The sequence below is a fragment of the Podarcis gaigeae genome (assembly GCF_964106915.1).
Source record: "Podarcis gaigeae genome assembly, chromosome: 1".
Lineage (NCBI taxonomy): Eukaryota > Metazoa > Chordata > Lepidosauria > Squamata > Lacertidae > Podarcis > Podarcis gaigeae.
Genome location: NC_139678.1, coordinates 57,527,629 through 57,554,791, shown reverse-complemented (window position 1 = coordinate 57,554,791; position 27,163 = coordinate 57,527,629). Strand labels below are relative to the sequence as shown.

Here is a 27,163-nt window from a genome sequence, read left to right as displayed (position 1 = left end):
TTCAGCCATACACCAACCATTTTTGCATTCTTCTGCTGGGATGCCAGAGTTCTTTTTGCGCTTGCACAACTGGGCAGATAAAAAAAACCTTTAGAAATGTGTAGGCGGGAAATTCTTAAGAAAATGGAAGGTGAAACTTGAATGGTGTTACTTTGTCTCCATGTTAAATAGCTCTCTCTGTGTTTGTCTGTGTTGAGGGTGTGTGGGTCTGGACCTTCCCACTAGTGGAATGTGGCCCTTGTCAGCCCTTCCCGCAAAACACAACTATATATAGTATTTGCAACAGTAGCAATGAATGTGTTATGCCAGCACAAGAATCACAAGCGGAATAATAAGAGTGAATCAGTACAATAGTGTATAGACAATGTATTGACTCATTTAGGAAGGTATCATTCATTTCTAAGGCCACATCTTCAGGAACGTTGTAGCAGTCAATAAACATCTATCCTACGTTGTGGAGGTGGGGTTAATGTACATAACAGACTTTGTTATATTTAATGGACATGCACAAACACATATATACTGCAGCTGCAGGCCACATCCCTCTGAAGCTTATAGTAACATTCCTACTGACTTTAATGCATCTGGACTTTAATTAATGACTCCATCCCCAAATTGAAATATTATTTTCTTTTTCTGATGAGCCACCTGAAGGGGGAGAAGAAAAAGTAGCAAGGACTCAGTTCTGCTCTCACTTACCTAACATACTATCTCTTTGAGATAAATAGGAACATTTCTCAGTTTAATGTAACACAATATGATACAAAGGGCCTACCCATTACTCTCAGGATTCTAACAAAAGCTAAATAGCTTCCCTGTTACTGTGTTTCAAGTAGCCAAACAAGTTTTACAGATAGGGCAAAAATAACTCTGGGGTTGAGACTTCTCTGTAGCCAACAAACAAATCCTGACATGTTCAGGTGCATGACTGCATAAAGGAAATGCTGGCACTGCCTTAAATAGACGCATTGATACAAATGTTGTAAGATAAAGCACATTTCTGCGCAAAGGAATTCAGCTGGGAAAGATGTGCAAGATCAAACGTGCAGTTCTGTTCCATGGCAACCAGGCAACACTCAGATGTCAGAGATAGGACATAATATGAGTTTAATGTGGTTCATTTTGTTGTGTATCTTCAGCAACGCATCTGGGAACACCTGGGTGGGATACGCCGCTTGTGAGAATTCCAAACCTTCCTTAGGCATTTGTTTTTTCGCACAGATTTCTGTCTATAAGTGGAGACTGACTAATCTATTATATTCCAGCTGGAAGAGAAAGTCTGTGTATTTGAATTCTACATTTGTCGGCTGAATGAAGTGGCACATAGTGGTAGACCTTGCATTTGCTTGTAAAACCTGAAGTTTGAAAAAATATCAGGATATTGGGAAGAAATTTGGAACACCAGTTTAAGGCATAATTCTACATTTCAAGTTTCAAATCCAGTTCAGTCCCCAGATCCATCTTCAAGGAGGAAACTAATCAGCAAAATACTAAGCAATGGGGTATATCCCTTTGTAGATGGGAATATTGGAATGAAACATGGCGAGTGTTTCAGGACACTATGCTACAGTTCAAGTTCAACCCAAGATGCAAAATGCATTGGAATGCATTATCTGAAGTGAAGCCTCTCAAGCACTGGGCTTTACTAGATTGCTGTGAAGAAAAACACAGTCTGGCATAGTATGTTTATAATTTATTTGCTATTTACCAGAACATTTTATTAGCAGCTGTTGGAATGCACCCAACTAGACATCTCTCTTTCATTTCTGTGGAAGAAGTTAGTTCCTCTAACACACTGGAATTCCACATTATAGTACTTAACTCAATAAATCTGTGGTGGGTGGATTCCTTCCTGTAAAATGCATATCCTATTAACAACTGGCTATTAAGTTGTTTCATACTGAGGAAGGGTGGGGTGGGGACAAAGCACTGAGTTATGTTCTGGGCCTGAAGGCTTCATTTCTTCTGTTTTTGTTTCCCTCTAAAACCTTAAGGTGTTCAGGGATCAATAGATCCACAAAGGTCTGAAACTAAAAGCACTGGGGAGCTATTCACATACAGCGCTCCCAAGTGCTCTGGTGTGTAATTTTCAGTGAACACAGCAGCTGACCTCTGTCAGGAAAAGGAACACAGAATACCGTAATAACAGTGTTTCATTCATTCCAAAAACAAAGTCTGATTCACTAAATATTATATTAAAATAAATAATGAACCATTATTTGCATCAGGAGGCTGGTTTCGAGGAGCATTTAGACCTTTCCTGTTTTAGGCTAAGTTTGACCCAAATTGCAACAGGGTGTACAACAGCGATTCATTTTGATTGGAAGCAAATCCCTTGCCTTTCAACAGAGCTTACTCCCAAGGTTGCAATCCTATGCACACTTATCTGTCACTATCCCCCAATGAACAGAGTAGGACTTGCTTCCAAGTAAAGATGCATAATACTGCATTGCCTCACTGCAATTCTACACACACTTCCTTTGGAGAATATCCAACTGAACTCAATGAGATGTACTTTTGAATAGTCGTGCTGTTTGAATCTTTCTTTAATCTGATTCAATGTGATGTGGCAGGTCTCGTGGTTTGCTTGGGCACTTGATAGTCCCCCTGCCACAATGTGCCATAGCCTGTTGCCTACCTGTGGAGCTGTCTTGTCTACTGGCTTCTGGGCTATGACAAACTATGTTCGTAGGAAATATAATGCATTCCTGGATGTAAAGTGTTTTATAATTTTGCAATAAGTCTTTGTAAAAGCCCTGTGTCCATATAGAAGATACAGCAATGTGTTGTGCTTTGAGCAATGCTTTTATATATTAAACGCTAAACTCAACTTGGTCACTTTCTCTAGTGTTGGCATGTTCATTTCTGCGTGTAACTGAATTACCAAAGTGGCTACTGTTTAGAGGAAGATAATATCATCTTTTGTAAAAAGAAGCAATGGCACAGCACATTGATACTTATGAAAAATGCATCAAAAAGACAAAAAAATCACCTGGTTTTTAAATGAGCCCATATGAAATGGAGGCTTAATGGTCCAATAGCCAAGTGCTTTGACAACACTCCAGCCTAATTTACTAATATCCTGGTTGATCCCATTCAATCCACCCAGCAGGATTTCATTAGTTTAGAAAAATCAAGAGCATTAGCTCTAACACTCCCTCCCCCCTGCCTTGGCGTTGTTAATTTTTATATTTTCATATGATAGTGGATATGGATACATTGTCTTTAAAATGGAAAACATGACGCATGAATCCAGCCAGGGGACAGATATGAGCTCACTAAGCAAACACAATCTGGCACAATCCTGCCTCAGATTTTCAAGCCAAATCAGATATAATTTCTTTAAGTGTACTGATCCTGTGAATCAGTTGTCTAAAAGTACTCATCGGTGTTATCCAGAACTTGGAAATTTGGACTTCAGTTGCACACTGCATCTTAACCATACACATTGCATTTAATGGTTCTGAAGTCCTAGTAACCATGTGCATCATTGCAGCTTTTGGATTCAACACATCTCTTAACTGCAATAAGTCATCTGCAGGAAAAAAAAAATGAGAATGTTTGACTTGTATCAGCTGTTGATGCAAAGACAAATAGGGTGGCCAACTTTTTTCTGACAGGGTTCTTATGCATTGAACAGTTGCATGACAAGCCAGAATTCAACAAATGTAGCTTCTATGCCAGAAAGAGCTATACCCGCTGAATTTCTACTTCTCATTGAGTTATTTAAAGACTCATGGATCCTGAGAGAATATATAGCTGGTAACTCTAAAGAACAACAAGGACTATAGTTTATTTTGCAGATTAGGCTGTAATGCTTATTTAGGAGAAGGCCATATTCAAGGCCAGCTCCAGAGATCCCCAGAAAATTGCCCTTGGGTGGGCCTCATTCTGGGGTGACACCCCCTCCCCCCAAAGCGATGAATTCATTTGATGGCAGGGGTGGGCTGTGAGCCTCCATTTTAAATTCCCCCCAATGTAGGGCACTGACTGAAATTCAAAACAGCTCTCAATCCCTTGCAAGGGAATCAGTGCCCCAGCAGTTGCCCTTGGGTGTCAGGTGCTGGTACAGGTCTGGTCTCAGTAAACATAGCTTTTGTCATCTGATTAAGTGGACTCTAGAAAATGCAGTTTGCCACTTTCCTTTCAATTCAGAGTTTATGAAAAACAGAAGAGGGAGGGACCCAATAAACCAGTTGTGACAAGCAAGGAAGCAGCAGCTGTGTTTCATTCTCATGGTGTCCTATAATAGCACATAGTTTTCTCTTGCATTGGATGAAATAAATTTTATTAAGAGCTCTCTAAATGCATATCACCACCTACTTTCTTTGTTCCATAATAGTGATGTCTAAGAATATGTTGATCTGTCACTCTGAAATGGAACAAGTAAAGAGCTGTGATTAGGCTGGTCACACATTTTGAAATCTGGAAATATATAAGGAACCAAAATGACAGCAAAATGTTATAAACAAAGTGGAAGTGATATTTTACTGTATTTTTGGTTTCTATGGAAGCCGCCCAGAGTGGCTGGGGAGGCCCAGCCAGATGGGCGGGGTATAAATAATAATAATAATAATAATAATAATAATAATATATTATTATTATTATTATTATTATTATTATTATTATTATTATTATTATTTATTATAACTTATCAAGTGCTATCTGTTTTGTTGTTGTTTTGAAAAAGGACATACAAAACTACTCTGCTTCCTCTATGATTACTGTATACATTTATATAAAGAATATTGCAGTTCCATCAGCAACTCAGTAACCAGCGATCCTGGTATTTTACTATAGAGTAAAACAATATTTCTATGCACTTCGGGGGGAAAAACAAGCAAGTCCAGTTTAAGGCATTATTCTTTTCTATTTCAAAACAGATCATTTTTAATGGCTACACTGCAAAGCAGGATGTGGGCAGAGTTGAATGGGCTGAAAGATGTTGACAATTTCATTACAATCCCATTAGTGTTAGTGGGCATAACAAATTCATTTCGGTGCACGATGACAGCAGGGAATGGACCTGCTTATGCAGCCAGTTGCTCAAGCCTCCTAAGTGAAGTAAGTAAGTACCAAAATGGCTTCTAAGCGGTTATGACAGGGATAGTGGAAAAACCCCGGAAGACCACACCTAAGATCCCTTGTTTAATGTGCTACAAATGATCTGCTTTGGGCAGCAATGGTTGGAGTCTGGAACCTCAAGGTTTTCAGTCTACCTTCCCAACAGACAGACTTCATGGAGTCTCCAGCTGAAGACCCCAGCATGGAATTTGCTTCAGTATTTGCAGATATTTGGAGCAGTGGCCTAATCTGCTTTGGGATGTTGTAAGGGGCAAGTTACAGCCATTTAGGAAGGGTGGCAGGAAGGAACACCGAGCATTGCAAAAGATTCAAATAGACATTAAAGTGATCCAACATTCTTAAATTTTAACTTTTGCCATACCAGCTCTTTGCGGCAGCATTCTCTTTAGTGGGGATATGCAGAGGGGTGGGTCTCTTCTTATCACTAAGCAAAGCTCTTGTGGGACAGGAGTGAAATCTGACCCTACATCACCTCACCTCTCCATGCTCTGCTTTTTCCATTCCACCCTACGCCTAGCTCCAATACCAGAAGTGAGCTAGGGAAAGTCTTAGAGCAGTGGTAAAATGGTAGATTCACTACCATCACCACCAACCATGCTGCATTTAGTGATAAAAGAAGAGTTCACACCTACTTTATAGCCAAACCAGACATCATGTGCTTAGCAAACACACACATGTCTGGTTTGGCCTTTATTTCTTATTTTATCAGTGTGTTTAAGACTGGAGTGTAGTTTCTGTCAATTGCATTCTCCTGTATCAGTGTGTATCTATATCCATGTTGTGAGGGTAACATGCAGCTCCATACAGTAGTACCTCGGGTTATAAACACTTCAGGTTATAAACTCCACTAAACTGGAAGTAGTACCTCAGCTTGAGAAATGTACCTCAGGATGAGAACGGAAATTGTGCGCTGGCAGCAGCGGGAGGCCCCATTAGCTAAAGCACATCTCAGGTTAAGAACAGTTTCAGGTTAAGAACGGACCTCCGGAACGAATTAAGTTCTTAACCCGAGGTGCCACTGTATTTTCCATGTTTACTCACATCTGAGTCCTACTGATTTCAGTCACTCCCAAGTAAGTACTGTTGCACTCAAGTCCTGCTTGCCAGTTTCCCATAGACATCTGGTTGGCTACTGTGAGAACTGGATGGGTTTTCCTTATGTTCATATAGGATGACAGCATTTGGTGAGCATTCTGGTGGTGGGGGGAAATCCCCAACCTCTTTTCCCTGGCTTGCCCCCTGGCCTACTGCAAGAGAGCTCTTACAATTTTGTCTTAGGAACATTCCATCTTATTCCACAATCCCCCCCCCCCTCCTGCCAACAGTGACTTGTGTCAAATGAATTCCTCCTCCATTTCTGCCATAGGGTGCCTAGATTTTTTTTTACTTACATGAAAAGCTCAGGAAGCCAAGATTTAGACCCAGTGTCCTGTATGCGATACAGTTCACACTGAAAAACACTGCAGAACTGCATATGGAAAGTTTTTAATTCATGCAATTGACAGCTCAAATCCATAATTCAGAATTTGACAATATCCCTGCAGGAAGAGACAGTGAATGAACTCTTGAGATTGGCGGCTCTGTTTCATATGCTAGCTACAAGAAGTTCAGAAACTGTAGAAGTCAAAAGAAGTTTAAAAGATTAATAAAGTCATGCCAAAGTCTTATAAATAATGAAGTCATGCTTACATGCCAAGTATGAACAATTTTTCTGACAGATCTCCAGGCTTGTAGCTGCAAAGTACAAGCTGTATTTCCTCCCTGCTTCTCTACTGGTTTGATGTAACTTCTCAGGAAGGAGTAGGAAAAGTCCATTCCTTACGAATGGAAAGTTTTGGTGCACATTTCTGCAAATCGTGCAATAACAGCTGAACTGATTTTGGGTTTGGCTCCCTAATGGTTACTTGTCATCCTGGAAAAAAGTGACAACTGGGGTGCTGCAGTGTTCTGTCCTGGGCTGGTTGTGTTCAGCATCTTTGTACAGAACTTGGATGAGAGTATGCTCATCATATCTGCAGATGACAGCAAACAGTGAGAGGTAGCCAAAGCAGCAGAAGACAGAAATGGGATTCAAGATGACCTTAACAGAACAGGGCCAAAACCAAAAAAATGAATTTCAATAGGGACAAATGCAAGGTTCTACACAAATGCAGGAAAAACCAACTGCTCAAACATAAGATAAGGGGGACACTTGGCTTGCCAGTAGTACATGTGAAGAGGATTTAGGGGTCTTAGTAGACCACAAGCATAACATGAGTCAATGAGAGGTGGTGGACTCTCCTTTCTTGGAAGTTTTCAAGCAGAGGTTGGACGGCCACCTGTCACATGTGATCTAGTTGAGATTCCTGCATTACAGGGTGTTGAACTAGACGACTCTTGTGATCCCTTCCAACTCTACAATTCTATGATTCTATGATTCATGGAGGTAGCAGTTTAATGATTAGGGAGCACTGTGTTCCTGGGGAAGAGTTCCCTGCCTTGAGTATTAATACTCAAGCTGTGAGTAAGAGATTGATGCTGCCCACTGCAGAGCCAAGTACATAACATGCAAAGCAATGTGCAGAAATGAAAGTGGAGTTCATTTTGATTCTTTACTAGGATCAAGGCTACAACTTTAAATGGAAAGAATCACATGAGGACACACTGAACTCTATCAAGCAAGCAAGTCCTTAATTCTCTTCCACCCAGATCCTTCCATGCACTCAGATCTTTCTACGTTGCAAAAAAAATAAAAATCTTCATTTTATGCTATGAACAGAGTGAGAACTAATCCAGTGTACCCTAGGCTCAGCAATAGTCAAAATGGCAAATGAGTGTATGGTGACAATGAAAAGGTGAATTCCACGCTAGGCACAGGAACAGGACTGATAAGAAGATATCCAGTATCATAGTGCACTTTGATCATATCTATGGCGCACATATGGAAGAATGCATGAGGTTCTGATACTCCCATCTCAAATCTGGAAAAAGTGCAGGAAAAGTCCATCAATATGATCAAAGGGTAAAGCACAATGCCTGTAAAACAAAGCAAGGATTAAAACATCTTTTGCATCTTTTTGGTTTAGAAGTAAAAAAAGATGACCAACATTTATAAAATTGCACAGTGTGGAGATAGCAGACAGATAAAAAAAGAAGTGTTATCCCTCTCTTGTAATGTTGTGACTCTGCAGTGCTCAATTGAATTGACTGGCTGTAGACTGAGGGCTTTCCCAAGAAAGTGCTTATTCAAAAAAAATTCACAATTAACTGACAAAATGCAGTGCCACAGGATGTGTTGATGATCGCTAGCTTAGATGTCTTTAAAAGGAGATTGAAAATGTATGTAGGGTAGTCTATCTGTGGCCGTTTGTCATGGCAACTAAATGGAACCTCAATATGCTAAGGTCTGATCTAACATGATTCTTCTTACATAATATAGACTGGTTCCTTTGCCATCTCTAACTCACCACAGGTGTTCAAGTTGTAAGTGAACTGACTCAGTAGGGTCACAGGGTAATGCAGCTATAAATGAAGACCCGTATATATGAAAGACTAAGTTAAAATCGCAGTGCCTGAGTGTGGAAAATATTAATGCTTTTAAAATAAGGAGACTAAAATATGAATGCTACTAAAATCAAGTCAGTGCCGCTCTGCTTTGCTTATTTGGTAGCACTGCATCTGCTGTTCTCTCAGGTTCTGTTAACTAAAAGCTTGACACTATTTGTGTGTATTTTGGATCTTTTCCCATCCTACCATGATTTCCTGTCTGAGTCTGCTGCCCGTGGCAACAGGAGAAAATTGTACAGGGTTTGCAGATGGTTCCAGTCCAATTGATTCTTGCCAGTTTAGCATCTTCTTCCATAGCAAACCCATTACCTAGGTCTTGGCTGTGTTTCAAGTGCTGGCTTTCTGCTAGTAAAGTCAATCTATCTTAATTCTGAAGGTGCTGTTTGCCTTAAGGCAGCTGTGACCTTTTGTGCAGTGAAGGAGAGGGGGGGAACAAGGAAAGAAATACCTAAAGTAGCTGCAGCGCAAGCCAGAGAGTTTAAAGCTATCATTCGTGAGTAGCACTGGTATTTCACCGGCTGGGATTAGTTTTCTCCAAAAGTCTTACGCAGATATTTGGCTCATAGATCATTCTACACAACAATGACCTGTAATGAACACCACTAATTCACTGTCTGCAACAAACAAAAAAGACATTCAAATTATAGGCAAGTAGGAAGTGGCAGAAAGGAATCTAAAGGGTTTTTAAGTGGAGATTTCAGCTTGCGGGAGAAATGTCCAACCTACTGCACTAAACCAATTTTTCTTCTCTCTCTCTCTCACACACACAATCTAATGGAAAACCCCCAAAGATGAATGATGAATAAAAGTAAAATTAGGTCCTTTTTCCTATGATGGCAATTTTAGAGTCAAGCTAATTTTTGTGCTGTGAGAAATGTCAGGATCACTTTTATGCAAAAGAAAAAGCAGTGGATAATTGCAAGTCTTCTTTGAAAACATTTCAAGGGCATCGGTGCCAGTAATACTGTCTGCTAATTTCTTTTCAGACCACTGACCATCATTTTTGGGCATTCTCACAAATGAGAAAAGGTTGTAGCTGGCTTCAGTTTTCTAATTAAGCCCTCATCCTGAGCTGTCACAATAGACTTAATACTTCTGGGAACAAGATATCATCTACAATGAATTTCGGGCCTGGCTTTCCCTACATTAAGTCTCATTTACTTCAGTTAGACAGAGCCAAGCACATTCTTATCTCCGACCCTGAAATCTCTGAGATGTAGTGTACTTAATCCTTGACTGGGTGGTGCCCAGCAACTGTATTTTTCCTGATGGTTATATATTTTGAGATTGACAGACCACTCATCCAAATGCTGCTCAAGACTGTTTTTCTAAGGACTTGGGCACATACTATACTGGCCATGGGTAAGCCTCATGCTTAGAATGGCTTACTGCATAGAATGATGACTTTGCATAGGGAGTCTCCACACACCCACCCACACACCCACCCACACACCCACATACTGTGGCCTGTCCAAGCATCACAAAGGAATAATTACAACCATATGTGCCAATAAGAATAAAAATGGGATTGCAAAGAAATAATAAATACTAGTATGGTGTGTGTGAATACATGTGTGTGTGTGTGTGTGTGGTTGGTGCCAAAATATCTCTAAGATTTGATGTGTTGGCAGATTTGTGCGCTTATGAGAGTTGAGGCATGTCTATTTTTTTACCCCTGGATTGCAACCAATATAGTTTATAAATCAGCTGCTACCAAATGGTGCATCGTGATCCACCTAATGGATTCCTGAATTTTATTGATAAATTACCAGACTGGCAGCAGTTAATTGGGAACGAGTCAACAAAAGGAGTTACAGATATATGACTTCATTGTCACCTTTTGAAATCAATACATGGTTCTTGGCAAGGACAAAACTATCAATGAGTACACTTGCAAGAGCACTAGAAAATAATTCTATAAATTGAAGAGGGGGAGAGTTCATGAGTTCCCATACAAAATTGTTACTTATCAATTATATTTTCCTGCTCTAAACTGTCAACGAGGAATGTTGTTGTTATTTGTATTTATAACCTGCCTTTCTGCCTGGAGGCTCTTAGGACGGCATGTAACATTTCATGAAAATACAATACAGCAAATATAACATAAAAACCATAAAACCAATGGCGATCATATAACAGCAATCCAGCAGAAACCAATTCTTTAAATCTGCCATCTCCACATGCCTGAAGGAAAAGATGTACTCATGAACACTAGTGTATTTTTGACAATTCAATGCAAATTCAAGCCAAGAACTTGCTGAAAATATGCAAGTGATCTTCAGACTAAACAAATACGATAAAGCAAGCGAAGAACAAAATGTAAGTTATTGTACTGGAAGCTCCTTAGAATACACGCACGCTACTAATAACTATAACATCTCCCATTTTAAAACTGTTTAGGCTATGATCAAGTTAAAATGTTGGCATAAATATTAGCGAAAGCTTAACCTTTGTAAGTTTATTTACACAACTTTGCTAAAGCATAGAATCAAAGAATGGTATGATGACTAGATGAGCTATTTTGAAGGGGAAACCATGCAAAATGGGGACTAATGCCTATGCTTCATCTCAAACCTAAGGACATTTATTTGGAAATAGTTTCCACTGTATTCTGCGATATCTGTACCTATGCAAGAGTGTTTTGGACGACATCTTGAATGGCAGAAGACTATCACCCCACATGCAAAGCTATTGTAGTATAGTACAAATCTCACCTCTACCATGAATCCACGAGATTGTCTTAGGCAAGCCATGTCCTCGGTTCCCAAAATTTAGAGGGGGAAAAATGACTTTCCTTACAATAGTGTTGTCAGAAATACTGAGATAATATACCGTATATGAAGCACTTGGAAAAGTTTGGAATGTTATATAAATCATTATCATTACATCAAATATAGGATAGCTCAGTTGGCAGAACATGAGACTCTTAATCTCAGGTCACAGGTTCAAGGCCCATGTTGGGCAAAGTATTCCTGCACTGCAGGGGGTTGGACTAGAATTGATGATCCTAGTGGTCCCTTCCAGTGCTCTGGTTCTATGTTCCAGTACAAATACAGAACTCTTGGGCACATGGCACAGATCTTTGTAATATGCCAATCAAGCTGTTCAGTTACTGTCAGAGCCACCCGAGGTCCCAGCTCACAAGAGACCAAAGTCCAGTCCAAGATATATACAAAAGGTTTTATTGAAGAACATTGTTGTCGTTACATCCAAGCTCCGTGGCTCCGCATCTGTTACCCTTAGATGTTAGAAGTCCCCTCTGAGTCAGTCCCGCCCCTGCACCAGCTTAAGAGGCTTGTACTGCTCCACCTTTTCCTCTCTTTCCTTTTCCGCAGGGTCTTCCTGCCCCCCTGTGCTCCCTCCCTCCGGGACTCCTCCGAGGCTGAGTCTTCTGCCGCCTGCTCCCCCCTCCTTCGTGCTTTGGGACCAGGCTCCTCCTCAGGGCTCTCCTCATTTCCGCGCGCCTCCACATTTGAACTTGGCGCGCGTACGTTGCCTCTGACCTTCCTTTCGACCGTTACGCTACTCTCGGTACTACACTCCTCCCCTTCCGGCAGGACGTTTTGCTCCGAACTCCTTCCCCTCTCTGCTTCCTGTTCTGCTCTTTCTGACACACTGGCAACTCCACCCCCTTCACTCCGTTCCGACGGAGAGGCCGGTCCCGATCTCCAGCCCCCACTGGGGATTCCCCCTTCGTTCCCCTGCTTCTGACTGCCTCCCTCTCTACTGCCCCTTGGCCTGACCAGGGGGGCTCCCTTTTGGGAATCCTTGGATTCACTTGACGGACTCACTGACAACCTCGGGTCGTCGTCGTCCTCTTCCTCGTCGCCCTGGGACCCCTCCCCCTTGCTCTCTGTCCCTGAAACCCTGACAGTTACTGAAAATATATATTTCAGATCTGGATCCAATTGTGTCCGCATATCATGATGCATACCGTAGCCATTTATTTTCAATTCCCCATCACTCATTTTCAGAGTGGGAACTGGCAAAAACCATTCATAGTTGAGCTAAGGGATTTGCTACCGCAAGATGCAGTGATGGCCAGCAACTCGGATGACTTAAAAAATGGATTAGGCAAATTCACAGAGGATAAGGCTTACCATGGTTGCTAGTCACAATGGCTATATATCACCTCCAATATCAGAGGCAGAATACATTGAAACAGCAATGTTGGGGAGCAATAGAAGGAGAGTGCTCCTATGTTTATATCCTCCTTGAGGGCTTCATAAGGTGTGGTTCCCATAAGGTGTATAGTTGGCCACTGTAGGGAGAGAATGCTGACCTTTGGGCTCTTGTGTATTTAATTCTGACTCTACATGAGCTCCAGATTAAATCCAGTTTGCTTTTTAGTGTGCTAAACTGTGTTCTATGGTGATAGTTTCTGCTCTTGTTCATCTGCAGAAGGCATCTCCACTCCTAATCCTCTTTGTAAAATCCGCATTGATCTAAAGGCTCACTCCTAACTGGGTACAGAAATATATATTTCATGCATGATAACATAATTTATGTTTACATGTATCATAATAAGAGGCAATATAGTGGCATTTGTGTAGAAAAATACAAAACCAGTATAACCACCAAAACACCACTTTCCTCCCTCCCTTAACAAACAGCATCTTCCCTGCTTGAGTCTTAGGTGCCATTCAACCAATACCACCACTTATCTTGGATAAGCAAATCTGCACAAGAAAAATTATGGGATTGCTTTTTTAAACAGTTAAATATAGTACTTCACAGTTTGAAGCAACATCAAGCAACAATCAACCCTGTAATTACTGGATTGCAAAATTACAGTGTAATGTGACACAATATGGTTCACACAGTTTTGATTTTGCTACATAATCTAGGAGCTCCTGATCGTTCCTTATCATGCAAAACAGAAGTACCATGAACAAATATTTCCTTATAGATCATTTCACGGAAGATACATGCTGTTACTTTCAATATGTTGCCTTACTCGTCTATTATTAGAGTTGTACAAGTTGTTGTTATATTTCCTGTCCTTTATATGGCTAACAACATTTGAAAATACAACATTCAAAACAAAATTAAACCCTAATCTAAAATACAATAATCAAAACATAAAACAATCAGCAATGCACTTATCTCAATAGGTCTCACTAACTGTTGCATTTGGTTGTGCTGGAACACCTTTTAACCTGGCAAATAGTGGACAATCCAACCCATAAACTTTTCAGTAAAGCAAAACAAGCAAGGGGTGAGGGGTTTATTGGGATTGCATTGTAATCCTGGGTATCTCATCACATTGTTTTAAAAGCTTCTACTAACTGCCACAACTAACAGCCACTAACGCCTACTGGGCATTGTAATTACTTAACATGCAACACAACAGTTCCAGTTTTCAAAGTGGGCATATAATATACAAAGTGTGCATTGTATTTCCACATAACAAGTTATTCTCTCTCAGTTATTCTCAGTCCAGCACTGGTACCCAAAGCAAATTATTGGGCTCTAGTTCCCTAGTCCTCCGTCTATGACTTTTGCACCACACATTTATTCGTGGATCTTGTGGTTCAGGTAAAAAACAAATCTGATCTGCTGAGCCTTAAGTCTGCCTGCCCCTAAGATAGGCTGCTGTAAGTTCCATGTTTATGGGGCCAGTCATACAGACCAAGTGTCCCAGGGGGCAGACCAAGTGTCCCAGGGGAGTAGCGTGGTGACATCACCCCCCTCAGGAATGACACCCAGGGTGGACTGTACCCACCCTTCCTTCGTCAGTGATGCTGACTTCAGACTTGGATTGATCCTGAACCTCATTTCCTGACCTTCAGCCTTTGCTGGTGCTGATCGACCCTCTGATTTTGAATGTGGACTTGGCACACTGACTAGCTGCAAGGTAGGCCTGGGAATCAGAACAGTACCACAGTCAGTAATGAGCCCCTCTGAATCATAAAGTGCTGTGTCGACATGTCCTTACACTTCTCCCTTCCATCTTCAACACAGAACAAGTGCCCGAAACAGCAGTGCCAAGTCAGATATCTATCTCCTCAAATATTCTATGGTTACAGCACCAATGTAAACTAGACCTCCAATTCCCAGATGCTTCTATTTAAAAGGGAATCAGCCAGGGTTAGTTTTTGACTGTCCTAACCCACCAGGTCCTTTGTTTTCAGTCAGGGCAAAGAGCAAATGTCAGAGCACAGCCCTAATCGGATGGGCTTTGACTGGAACACACCTCACTCTGATGATAGGCAATGACAGGTCTCATTTTTCTGAATGAATGCCTGCAGGAGAACTGTTGGTTTTTAAATATGTAGGTCATTTCTTTACCATGATTTCCAAAGACCAACCTTCAGTTTCAGGAGGAAATAACTTTGCAATAGGAATCCCTCACGGCACCTAACCTGCATAAATCTCAGTGCTTGTAAAAGAGTAGGGACTTGCCACTGTGCAAAGCCAGCTGTTGTAAAGGCAAGCAGTCCGCCCACATAGCTCGGCAAATGTATTCTGGTGCAGCCCTGCTGCAACTTGGTGCTGTTCCAGATCTAAGCCACTCCACGGCTGTGACTGCCAATTGTAACAAGTCATGTGTAGGTTTCCTGAACATGCACAATGATTCCTTTGGGGCTACTGTGAGAACACAAAGCTCCCCCTCCCTTTTTTAAAAGTATACCTTAAAACAGAGCTTGTAACTCAGAGATGTAAAACAGAAACATGGGCATCATTTTAACCTATTAACTTTCTTGCTTGCTTATCTATAGCATTTTCTTGCTATTCTTTCCAAGTTACCATCAGGCAATGGCAACAAGTAGCTTTATTGAGCTAGTATTCTTGTTGACCGCAGCAACTGGTTGATCACCAACCTCACATTTCTTGTGAAACATATATACAGATAATTGCACCAGGTTTCACAATCTCTTTCAGCTCCCATCTTATACACACTAGAGCTCCAGTAACATACTTTTCCTCCTCCACCAATTCTGATTCTGAGAATTGAGAAGTTTAAGAAGATTAAGTAATTATGACAAATAAACGGATACCCCAGAATGTCTTACTAACACTTTGCCATGTGACCAAAATATAAGACAGTTCCTTATCACATTACAGCTAGTAAATCTGTGACAGGAATCCACACATGCCCTATAGGAGGGATGGAGGAGAAATTTAAAGTCTCATTTAAAGTCAAATGTACAAGATTCACACTTTCTGAAACTATGTGAATCTAAACAAAGCAATTTCTCAAAATTCACACTTATGTGGATTTTGCTATACAGTTCATCAATCAACCAATGAATATAAACATGGATAAATTCGGGGAATATGTGCATATGAAAATGCATTATATGAGGGGAATCTGCTTACAAAAATGTGTAAATTAGTCAAAACTGCATATGTGCATTAGGCGAAACAGGCACAAAAATCCTGGTGAGTTTTCATGAGGATCAAAGAAAATAAATCACAAATTGCGGAAAACTGAATTCAAGATTGGGAGAAAACCCCCCTGAGAAAACTCAGCTTTCCATCCCTACCTACAGGTAATATGTCAGTTCTACATAATGGGCTGTTATGTACCTAACATAATAAAATACTCTGTGATCTCTGCATAAGAACTTAGCTCATTAACAAGAGGAACATATTGGGACCTGTTCACACATGCACATCACTTCATATTTCTACACTTGAAGGCTGTATATTTGTTCACATATTACATTCAGTGAATGCACCGTCTGTATTTACTGTATAAATAGTTGAGCTGTTATTCACTATGCAGTTATTTACTATCATGCAGTTATTCACTATGAGTGTACACTCTATGAACCAATGCACACAAGAGCTGAGCTGCACACATCAGCAAGTGTACACTTTCCCCACACAAACACCTGTACATGAGTGGAGACAGAATATACCTGCCTTTCAGTGTGACATGTGAACCAGCCTTTTAGGGAGTGTGAATATCAACTCCGTTGAAAAGCATTGCATTTTAGTGATGTTCTTATCTGTGGTGCTACAGTTATCATGGCCAGTTCACACAACCAAGTCATCGCTTGATGTGACAGTCAAGAGACAGGCCTACATGAGAGAAGAACCCATTAAATTATCCTGGCAGTTTGATTGCCATTGGAGTGTCAGAGGGTGTGAGAATCTAATTGTGTTTCTAGGCTGTTTTTGTATTAAGGGCTACCTATATGATTCAGACTGACTGTACCTGTCGGGGAAACCCGTCATTTTGCAAAGAGGGTGGGGACTGCCCTGGCATAGTCAACATGTACAGTCCTTCCAAGCAAACAGCTGACTGTATATGATTCATTTTATTGCTGAAAACCAGACATTCAGAGTAATACATGATGAACCAGGCCAAAGAGTTTTTGAACAGTTTTGTATCATGATGATGTTGCTATCCAGACACTTCTAGCAACCATAAGCTGAGTAATGTTCTTTTACCTTGCTAGTTTATTGATCACATTTGCAGCTATTTCCCCCTGGCGCATAGAATCCCACAGAATGTAGCAGTGACAATAATAGCTTATTAAAATTAATGAGATGCTCTATGAGCACTTCAGTTAGTTCAGCTCAGCTAACCAGAAAGCAGTTTGAATACATAACACACATTACAAGGTAATTTCACTGTTCGGCACATGAATCTCAACAGAGAATTAGAACTGTGGCTTTACAATGAAGAACAAACCAATTTTCAGTGTTGTCATTAAAATGAAATGCAACACCAAAATAATAATGGCTCATTCCTACCAGCACAATTTAAAATACACCCTAGCTTTTCCTCTGTATTTAACTTGCAAAGGTGAGAAAGGAAATAAATATAAAGAGATGTGCCATTAATCAAACATAGCCTTGGATGTTTTCCACAGGTCTGAAGCTTTGTGCTTCATTATTTAAGGAGCTATAAATACACCATCCATGTTCCTGTCTGATATGAGTTCATTTAATCAGTAAAATCAATGCACCCATACAATTAAGCAACTGCTTGACAATCTTGAAGACGGGGTCTACCTTTAACGTGGGACCCACTACTGCCAACTTGTAACATAGGATTTTCTCCTTCCCCTTAGCTGTAAACTTTTTGTCTTTTTGCTGCTTTCCCCCTGAAAAGCAGAACAGCAGTGGTGCCATGGTGTGACTCGCCTTAAGTTGGAACCTGACCCCACTTTAGTCAGGACACACCAGTTGAAGACCAACATTCTGAAGGACTTCCTTACTTTATGGGAATTGGATCCCAATGCCTTCGGTTGCTTGATACTAAAAATGCAAAGTAGAAACGGTGATGTAGCTTTCTAAGCCAGCCTCACTGCAGTAGGTAAGTTATTGGTCTGGTATAATAATATTTTATGGAGTGACATAAATAAAACTCGACCAGGGATTTGATGCATGTTCATGTTGGAGAGGAAAGAAAGAAATATAATGGTCGGCCTTACCATTAGACAAAGTGAGGTGGCCACCTCAGACAGCTGATTTTCAGTGTCATGAAAGGGCAGCAAAGTTTTAGTTATTTAATTTACTAGTATTGTATTTTTCCTGGCAGAGAGGAGGAAGAGGTGCCTTGAGTACTATGCACATTGATTTGGAGAGGGGGTGACAAAAAAATTCTGTTTCACTGAGCAAAACATATTGGGCAGACCCTGGTGAAATTATTCCTATTGGACGACTGCTTTAATTCTTGGAAAACTTACTTGGCCCATAATCTGGTTTAGCTCTTCTAAGAATATGAGCCTGTATTTGTTTGGCTGACTATCTACACACTTTCAAGATGAGATCTATAATAGTATTATTGTATGTTCATGCTGCCCCACTTACCTCAGCTGGATTAAGTTCCAAAGGAAGCTATTTACAAGCTCTGTTTCCTTATTAGAGACTTCCTGTAGCTTTGTGATTCATTTATTTACAAATATACACATATTTATGTATGGAGAACTGGCAAGCAAAGGGAAATATAGTGCTTTAAAGTTGCATCAATTTTTCCAAAGCAAATAACATGCAGCTTGAGTCCCACAAGGCTCTCTTTCCAACCATCTCGAAGACTCAGAACATTGTCTCTTTGCTGGTCACATTTTATCTCCCAGCTGCTTCTGCAGCCACTTCTCAAGGACATGTTGGGTCCCACCTCAATGGTGACCATCAGTGCTCATTGAAGAAACATTTCCAATCAAAAACCACTGAGCAAGCAAGCATCTTCAGCTAGTTTCTAGAAGCATCTTCAGCTGGTTTCTAGAACCAATAATCTGTGGCCATTCGTATGCAAACAAATTAATCAGACTGTGGTCTGGTTTATACATCATGCTAAGCCAAACCATGGCTTTGCTCAGGAAGGAACAGGAGCAAAAAGGGCCCGGGAGAAAAGTGATCGCGAGTTCTGCTCCAGGTGGTTACATGTCCATGCATTCATGCTAAGTGAACCATTGCTCTATGTATAATCCCTCTGTTTTGTTTTTAAATGTGTATGCCGGTGGTTTTCAATCAGTGTGCCATGGCACCCTAGGGTGCCTTGAATGATGGTCAAGGGTGTCGTGGGCAACACTGGCCTCTGTCCATCTTTCCTTCCCTCGCTCCTCTGATGCCCTCTCCAGTTTTTGCTTCCCAAAGGCTTGCACAGCTGTTTGTTTTAGCAGTCCTGGTGACAAGCTTCCCAGGTGATGCTGCCTCTGGGGCTGGCCAGGGGGTGCTGGTTGCCAGGAGCTGAGGCGGCCTTGGAGTAAGCAAGCAAGCGGGTAAGGAAGCCCAGCCAGCCAGTTTGCCAGCCCTTGCTGTTAGGAATGGACAGACAAGTCCTAGGCCCCTGTGGGGCAGTGTGAGGAGGACCTCTCTTTGGGGCAGAGGGATGCAACCAGGGGCAGCAGCTGCCTGCCCAGAAGACTCCCAAGGAGAGGGGAGAGGAGAGAAGGCTGAGGGAACAAGGGAGGGTATTCGAAAAAGAGTGAGAGGCTGCCAGCTCTACAGGCAAGGGGGTTACATAACTGGGCTCCTGAGCCCCACAAGGGTGCCGCAAAAGGAATGTAGTTGATCAAGGGAGCAGTGGACTCAAAAGGTAGAAAATCTTTGGTGTATGCTAATGGCTATATCTTTAATGGCACCATACAGCTTTGTTATCTTCTATTTATCATAATGATGTTTCTCAAGATTCATAAAGCCATCTTTTAGTGTCTAGTGGTGAATGATATGGGGGTCTATACAACTGAATTTTCACTGCTTGATCAATCAGCATTATCTATGTACGTACCGTATTTTCCCGTCTATAACACGCAGATTTTTTCTCTTAAAAAGTAAGGGGAAATGTCTGTGCGTGTTATAGAGCGAATGTGTGGTCCCTGGAGCCGTTTGTCCCAAGTGCATGGCAAAAATCAGGCAAAAATCATATTGCGCCTTCACGGAGGAGAGGAGGCTGCTGCTTTCCTGCATTCTGTCTCAGGGTCTTACTGCCCACCCTGTTCTGTTTCGGTTGCTGTTTGCTCAGACGGAACAAAGAGCAGTGAAATCCCCTCCCCTCCAGGCAACCCCTCCCTCCAGGCAAGTAGAGAGGAAAGCAGAGTGTCCGTGCTCCGGTGCTGCTGCTGCTGCTGTGTCTGGGGACTCGGCAGGCAGCGGAAAACATGCAGATGAGAGAGAGAGAGAGGGCTGGCTTGAGTGGGTGGGTGGACTTTTGCCTTCCTTTCCTCCCCTTTAAACCCCTCTCCTGCATTCTTAGCCAGCTGCTTCTCCGCACACCCCTCTCCTGCTCCTTGTCCCTTCTATATTTTTCCTTCCCTCCCCACTTAAAACGTGGTTACAAAGCACGGATCCACATGGATCCTCAGGATCTTTGCATTGGGTCACCCCAAATTCACCATCAGATCACATAGCATGTCCATGGCTACAGCCTGCCCCCCAAAAATCATGCACCCACTGTTGCCTGGGGCTGCAATGGTGCAAAAACGTGGTTACAAAGCATGGATCCACATGGATCCTCAGGATCTTTGCATTGGGTCAGCCCAAATTCACCATTAGAGCACATAGCATGTCTATGGCTACAGCCTGCCCCCCAAAAATCACACACCCACTGTTGCCTGGGGCTGCAATGGTGCATAAACGTGGTTACAAAGCATGGATCCACAGGGATTCTCAGGATTTTTGCATTGGGTCACCCCAAATTCACCATCAGATCACATGTCTGTGGCCACAGCATGAAGCACAAAAATGATACATCCACTGTTTCATTCAGAATGTTTTTCCCCTTGTTTTCCTCCTCTAAAAACCATGTGCATGTTATGGTCAGGTGCGTGTTATAGAGCGAAAAATACGGTAATTCTTAAAAGTAAAAAATAGAGGTTTCAATGAAAAAATATCTGTGTGCTGTATATCAACTGCTGTTCATAAAATTTGCTAGATAAGCCTTTATACAACCCATGTCTTCATTCATGTGTATGGAAGAGCTAAAATTAGAATGGAATCTTGCTTCTCATATAAAGATTTTCAAAAGGGGGTTCAATTACAAAATTAACCATTTACATTAATATAAGCCACTTTGATCTCTATGAGAAAAGCAATTTAACTAATTCATTTAAGAGTTAAATGGAGTATGTTTATCTCTAGAATCTTTTGTACTCTGTTTTATGTGTGTTCACTAGATACTTACGTTATTTATATTAAGGTTCTGACGTCCCTTTTATCTGTGTGGCATAGCATATTTTTCATTAGGACTGACAAATGTGCTGTTTCTAATTGTATACACACACACACGGAGAGAGAGAGAGAGAGAGAGAGAGAGAGAGACTCCCTTTTTACAAAGTGTTTGAACAAAGCAAATATTGCTTCCAGAAAGAGAATATGGATGTGATTAATTAACAGATGTAATTGGCCTCCTCCACATTATTGTAGAAAGTTATCCTGAAATATTTGCATATATACACAAATAACTCAGTCCATTCAGCAATTAATAAAATTGACTCATGGGATGTTGATGACAATACAGAAACACACACTTCACAGAAAATATTCCAGCCTTCGCCTTATTCACAATTCTGCAACTTTCTATGTAACCAGCATTTTTCCGGGCCATAAGTACTTGTCTGCATGCCCCTTCAAGACATAGTTAAACTAAACTATAGTTTAAAAGTGAATGTATAACTGTACCCATGTTCTGTTCTTGGCTTATCTCTTGTGGTTTGTTTCCCTCAAACAAACCACAAGTCCAGGTTCAGACGTTGCACCTCCCAGCAGCATATCAGCAAGAACCGGGGATGAACAAAGGACTTGTGATATCATCAGTATGCACCAGCATGGTCATAGTTACATGTAAATCATAGTTTGGTTTAACTATGGCTTAAAATACCATATTAACCAAGCCACTGTGAGTTTTGAGTATGCAACATATAGAAGAAAACTCTGTTTTGCCCTTGGTTTCCATGGGATCAGAAAAAGAGGGCTCATCTACTAAGCACATTAAGGTGGACTCTTCCTAACTACTTGTTTCATACCTAAGCACCAAGCAAAAGTGTGAGCAGTTTCCAGAAGGAAAGGGCAAAGGTTTACACAGATGTTTTGTCTAACCATTGCCAGTTTCGGCAGTGCTAGTGATACTGACTCTACTAATCCCTCAGGCTGTCATTTGAACTAAGGGAATCAGCCCAGGAACTCAGGTTTGCTGAATAATCACCCTGACACACAATTTCTCTGCCCAGAAGCACCCTAAAGAAACCCTAAAAAACACATAGTCCAGATTTTCAACTTATTATAGTGAAACTCCTAAAACTAAATAATATATAGTGTTAAGTATATAAACACTACCGACAGCTGAAGGTGCTTTGCATGCATTAGCTAAGTAATCTTGCAACCTTATAAGGTAGGTCAACACTATTATCCCCATACTGCAGATGGAAAAGGATGGCTGATGTTGAGAGATAGGGGCATGCCTAAGGCAACCAGTGAGATAATAGCTGAGCCGAACCAGGGACAAATCCACACTTCCAGCGACTACACTGCACCTAGTTAACAACTGTTCCTGCCTCTCCAAGTGCAATGAATGCAGTTTTGCCTGTGGATAAGCAAGAGAAGGAACAAAGGCACAATGTGCTTACTGTGAGATCCCAAGTAGAGAGATACAACGAAGCGCACAAGGTGTGTTACTAATTGATGGTTGCCCTACTGATCCGCAGCAGTGATAATTAGCCCAAAGTGCAGTGCATACAGCAGGCATGGGGAGCCTCCGGCAGGTGGCCCTTCAGGCATCACTGTCTGACCTTTGGGACTTTCCCCAACCACACCCCTCACCCAGGGGCGCCGACTTGTAAAAAATATTGGGGGGGCCCAAGACCTCCAAACCGCTGCTGCTGGGGGAACGAAAGGGGCGAGCCCCGGGCTGCCCCGACCTTAAGTGAACCAGTGAGGAGGGCCCGCCCTTGGGCGGTGAATATTAATGAGCTAGGGGGAATCCCCGCTTCTCGCGGGGCTGACGCCAGCCCCGCGAGATTGTTGATGGGTCGAGAGCCCGCAACCCCACCCCCTCTCTAGATCGGGAGTGGCTTTGTTTAAACTCATTACTGAATGTATTTTAAAAGGTAACTATCGTCAAACAAGGAAAATAAAAAATACCAACATAATTTTGTGATTTTACAAAATTAACTAATAATAACTAATAATTTTCTTAAATTATTGGGGGGGCGGAGCCCCCCCAAACGAATTTTTGAGGGGGCTCGGGCCCCTTCAGGCCCCATGGAGTCGGCGCCTATGCCCTCACCTGTTCTCATTTCCCAGGCTCCTTGAATGTTTTTGCTTGGATGGGATGTGTCTTTGAATTCTGGTGACTCTTGCTTGCCTGAATGAAGGACTGAGTGAGTGTGTGCGGATACTAGCTCATTGTACAAAGGGGAAACGGGAATTGATTGTTCTGCCCTTCTTTGCTTCTGGCTCTGCCCATCACTGGCATGTGACATCCAAAAGGTTGCACAGAAGAGAATATGGGTCTCAGGCTGAGAAATGCCCCCATCCTTGGCATTCAGCTTAGTTATTCATAGAGGGTGGGCTAGCACCAAAGAAGAGATACTCTGAGGATCAGAGAGAAGTTTATACAGTACCTTCTGCTATAATCATTGCCTGCATCCTGGTGATGATATATGGAAAAACCAGTGACACAAGCAATAGAATGTGAACTGCATTCAAACATGAAAGAAAGACTGCCTACTTTGATCTCTTATAGCCCCAGGCAACACAGTCTTCCAAAGTTGTAGTATTTTTGACCTAGACTTCACATTTCATAGAAAACAATGATCAGATCGCCTGACATTTTTGTTTTTTTTCCTTAAAGGCAGCCATGCAGTCTTTAAAGTTAAACAGAGCAGTTGCCTCATGTAGTGTGTTGTCTCTGCACATATAAAACCCAATAGAGTCCATGGGTTGGTGCAGTGGTTAGAATGCTGGACTAGGACCTGGAAGGCAAGGGTTCAAATCTCCACTCAGACTTGAAGCTCACTAGATGGCCTTGGACCAATAGCTAACCTACCTCACAGGTTGTTGTGAGGATACAATGGGGAAGAAAACTATAATACACAACCTTCAGCTCCTTGGAGGAAAGGTGGAATACAAGTGTAACAAACAAACAAACAAACAAACAAACAAACAAACAAACATGTTGTTAGTAATTTAACTTAAAAGAAGATTGAGACTATTCAGACAATCCACTGTTCTCAGTAACTCTGGGGTGTGCATATTAACTTCTGGAGAGTAATCCAGCATCAACTCAGAACAACAAATGTGTTAGGAATAAGGTGACATTTCCTCCTCATACTTTTATTCTTAGTTGAAAAAGAGAGAGAGCGCGCGAAGAAAATTCAGCCTCAACTCTTCTCCTATCCAAGGACCACAACATCAATTTTGTTTTGCAAATTGCAAGTGAAAGTTATTAGAATAGTCAGAGTCTTGCATTCCAGTCCCGTTAACACAATAAACACACTTCTGAAACTGAATTAAATGCACATGTAGGCACAGGGAGATCAGAATTTATAACTCAATAAATACAATTTGACAAAATGGTCTAAAAAAAGCATACAACATTGTCAAATGAAACCAGTCCCTTGCATGACTAATTGACGCTTGGGTGCAACTTGTGAATGTTACGTAACTGGCAACTTAAATGTTCTGAATACTTAGAACCATTTCCTTTCATATCTGTTTATATTTCCATATAAAACAAGCCTCTGTTCATTCAGTTTCTTCTTCAGAGATAACTCTTTCTCTCTAGGGACTCTTTAATTCAGCAACATACTTAACCATATTTATTCTTCTGTTTCTCTCTATAATGCACCACAAAAGTAGCAGTGACACAAAACAGTTAAGATATAAAACATATCCTTGCATTTCCTACTGTTTTACTTCTGACACTAAGGATAGCGAGTGGGAATAGATTTTACTGTGTCTAGGTAGCACAAATATCAAAGATGGTATTTGCATATTTGCAATGCATAACCATTGAAGAAGGACCAGTGAAACACATTATAAGACGTATGCATACATTGCACATGCATCCAGCAGAAGAATGTATGACACTGGGAAGTTTGGTGAATTGACCGTAGTTTATACATATTGGCTACACAGACAGCATCTTAGGCACATAGAGTAGTATAACATTATCAGTTTATCTTCCTGCCTCAGGGGTACCTATTTATTTGTGCTGGTATGCTTTTGAATGGCTAGGTTGGCAGGAGCTGGGACAGAGCAACGGGAGCTCACCCTGTCATGCAGATTCGAACTGCTGACCTTACGATCAGCAAGCCCAAGAGGCTCGGTGGTTTAGACCACAGTGCTGCCCTGATTCCATCAGAGTGTCCTGTTGCGCCCGAAGCAACAGCATGAACAGTTTCGTCATGCTGGCCACATGACCCAGAAAAGCTGTCTGCAGACATACACCAGCTCCCTCAGCCTGAAGACAGAGATGAGCGTTGTACTCCATAGTCGAATTCGACTGGACTTAACCGTCCAGGGTCCTTTACCTTTTTATAACATTTTAAAAATAACATTATCCACAGTTCTCCTTCTCTCACAATACTAGATCCTGTGGTCATTCAATTAAACTGATTCATGGCATACAAAAGGAAGGACCATCACACAGTGGTCAGTTAAAGTATGGAATTTACTCCCATAAGATATAGTGACAGCCACTAACCTTGTTGGCTTTAAAAGGTGGTTAGACAAGTTCATGACGGATAAGGCTACTACCACTGACTCCTAGTCATGACACCTGGTTGCCACTGTGAGAATGGGATGGATGCTGGAGTTTTCTTTGACCCTTAACTACTTGTCCATGGCATGCCCAAACTGCTGCAAGCTAAATTTAGAGTTTGCCTATGCCATGCCTATGACCACCCAGCCACAGGCTGATGCAGATGGGATTTGTCTATGGGTGGAGTGTTTTCCCACAGCCACCAGTTGTGGCTGAAGTAGTTGTGACAACATGCCCTTAAAATGAGTTGCTGTACTTCCGCATACAGCTCTGTTTCCTGCCTTAGAGGAGTTTATCAATCTCACTTGTGCAATCAAGAGCAGGGAAGTGAAATTGACGAACTTCAGATGGACTTGCTGCTATGGTGAAACTGATGTGGGACACCTCCAAAGATGCCATGGTAGAGCCAGGCATCCGTACATTGATTCTGTTTCCTCCCCACATGGATTCCTGAGACTGCTTCTCCAACTGTTACTTTTAATGTTCTCAATGATATTCATAGAAATGGGGGGGGGGGGAGGCTGGAGTGATGGAGCTGTATTGCTGGTTATCTTGCATGACACTTAAGATACGTATGTAAGGGAAAAAAGACAGGAGTAAGGAACCATTTATTGCCTGAAGGCTGCATTTCCTTCTGAGCATCATTCTTGAGGCCACATGCCAGTGGAGGTGGGGACTGAAGAAAAGGTGGGTGGAGCAGCAAATGGCGATTTTACCTTGGTACATTAAGCTAGTTACGATTGGCAATCTAACCTTCTGCAGAACAACCCTGGCATTGTTTGAACACCCATATAGCTCAGTCAGTAGAGCATGAGCCTCTTATTCTCAGGGTTAGGGGCTCAAGCCCTACATTGGACAAAAGAATCCTGCCTTGCAGGGGAGTTGGACCTTGTGCTCCCTTCCAACTCTCCAATTCTATAATCTAGTATGTTTATACTATTTATTTAAGTTGCAATCCTGCGAATGTACCACTAAATACAGTGAATGTAGAAAGCTGCCTTATACAAAATCAGACCATTGGTCCATTTAGCTCAGTGGCATGCCTAATGATTTAGCACTGGCTCTTCCCCAGCCCTGCCTGGAGATGCCAGGGGTGGAACCTAGGACCTTCCGCATGCAAAACAGATGCTGCACCACTGAGCTACAGCCTTTGCCCTGAAGGCAAAGCCAACTCCATAAGATCCCAATCCAACTCATATTCTGCCCATTGGAAAGAAACAGACTCTTTAGAAGTCTTACCGAAATAAAAGTTTTGAACGCCATCAGAACACAAAAACCAACCATGCAAGGAAGCAGCATAAAAGTAAGAAGACAGGCAAAAAGTACTGATCGGGCCCATTGGATTTGCTAAATTGACAGCTCTGCTCCTTA

General features: G+C 41.7%; 1 protein-coding gene across 1 annotated transcript in view; it reads right to left on the bottom strand.

The window, feature by feature from the left end:
* ABTB2 (ankyrin repeat and BTB domain containing 2) overlaps positions 1 to 27,163 on the bottom strand; it is a 152,513-nt gene that overhangs the window by 123,841 nt on the left and 1,509 nt on the right. The gene's annotated exons all lie outside the window — the stretch shown is intronic.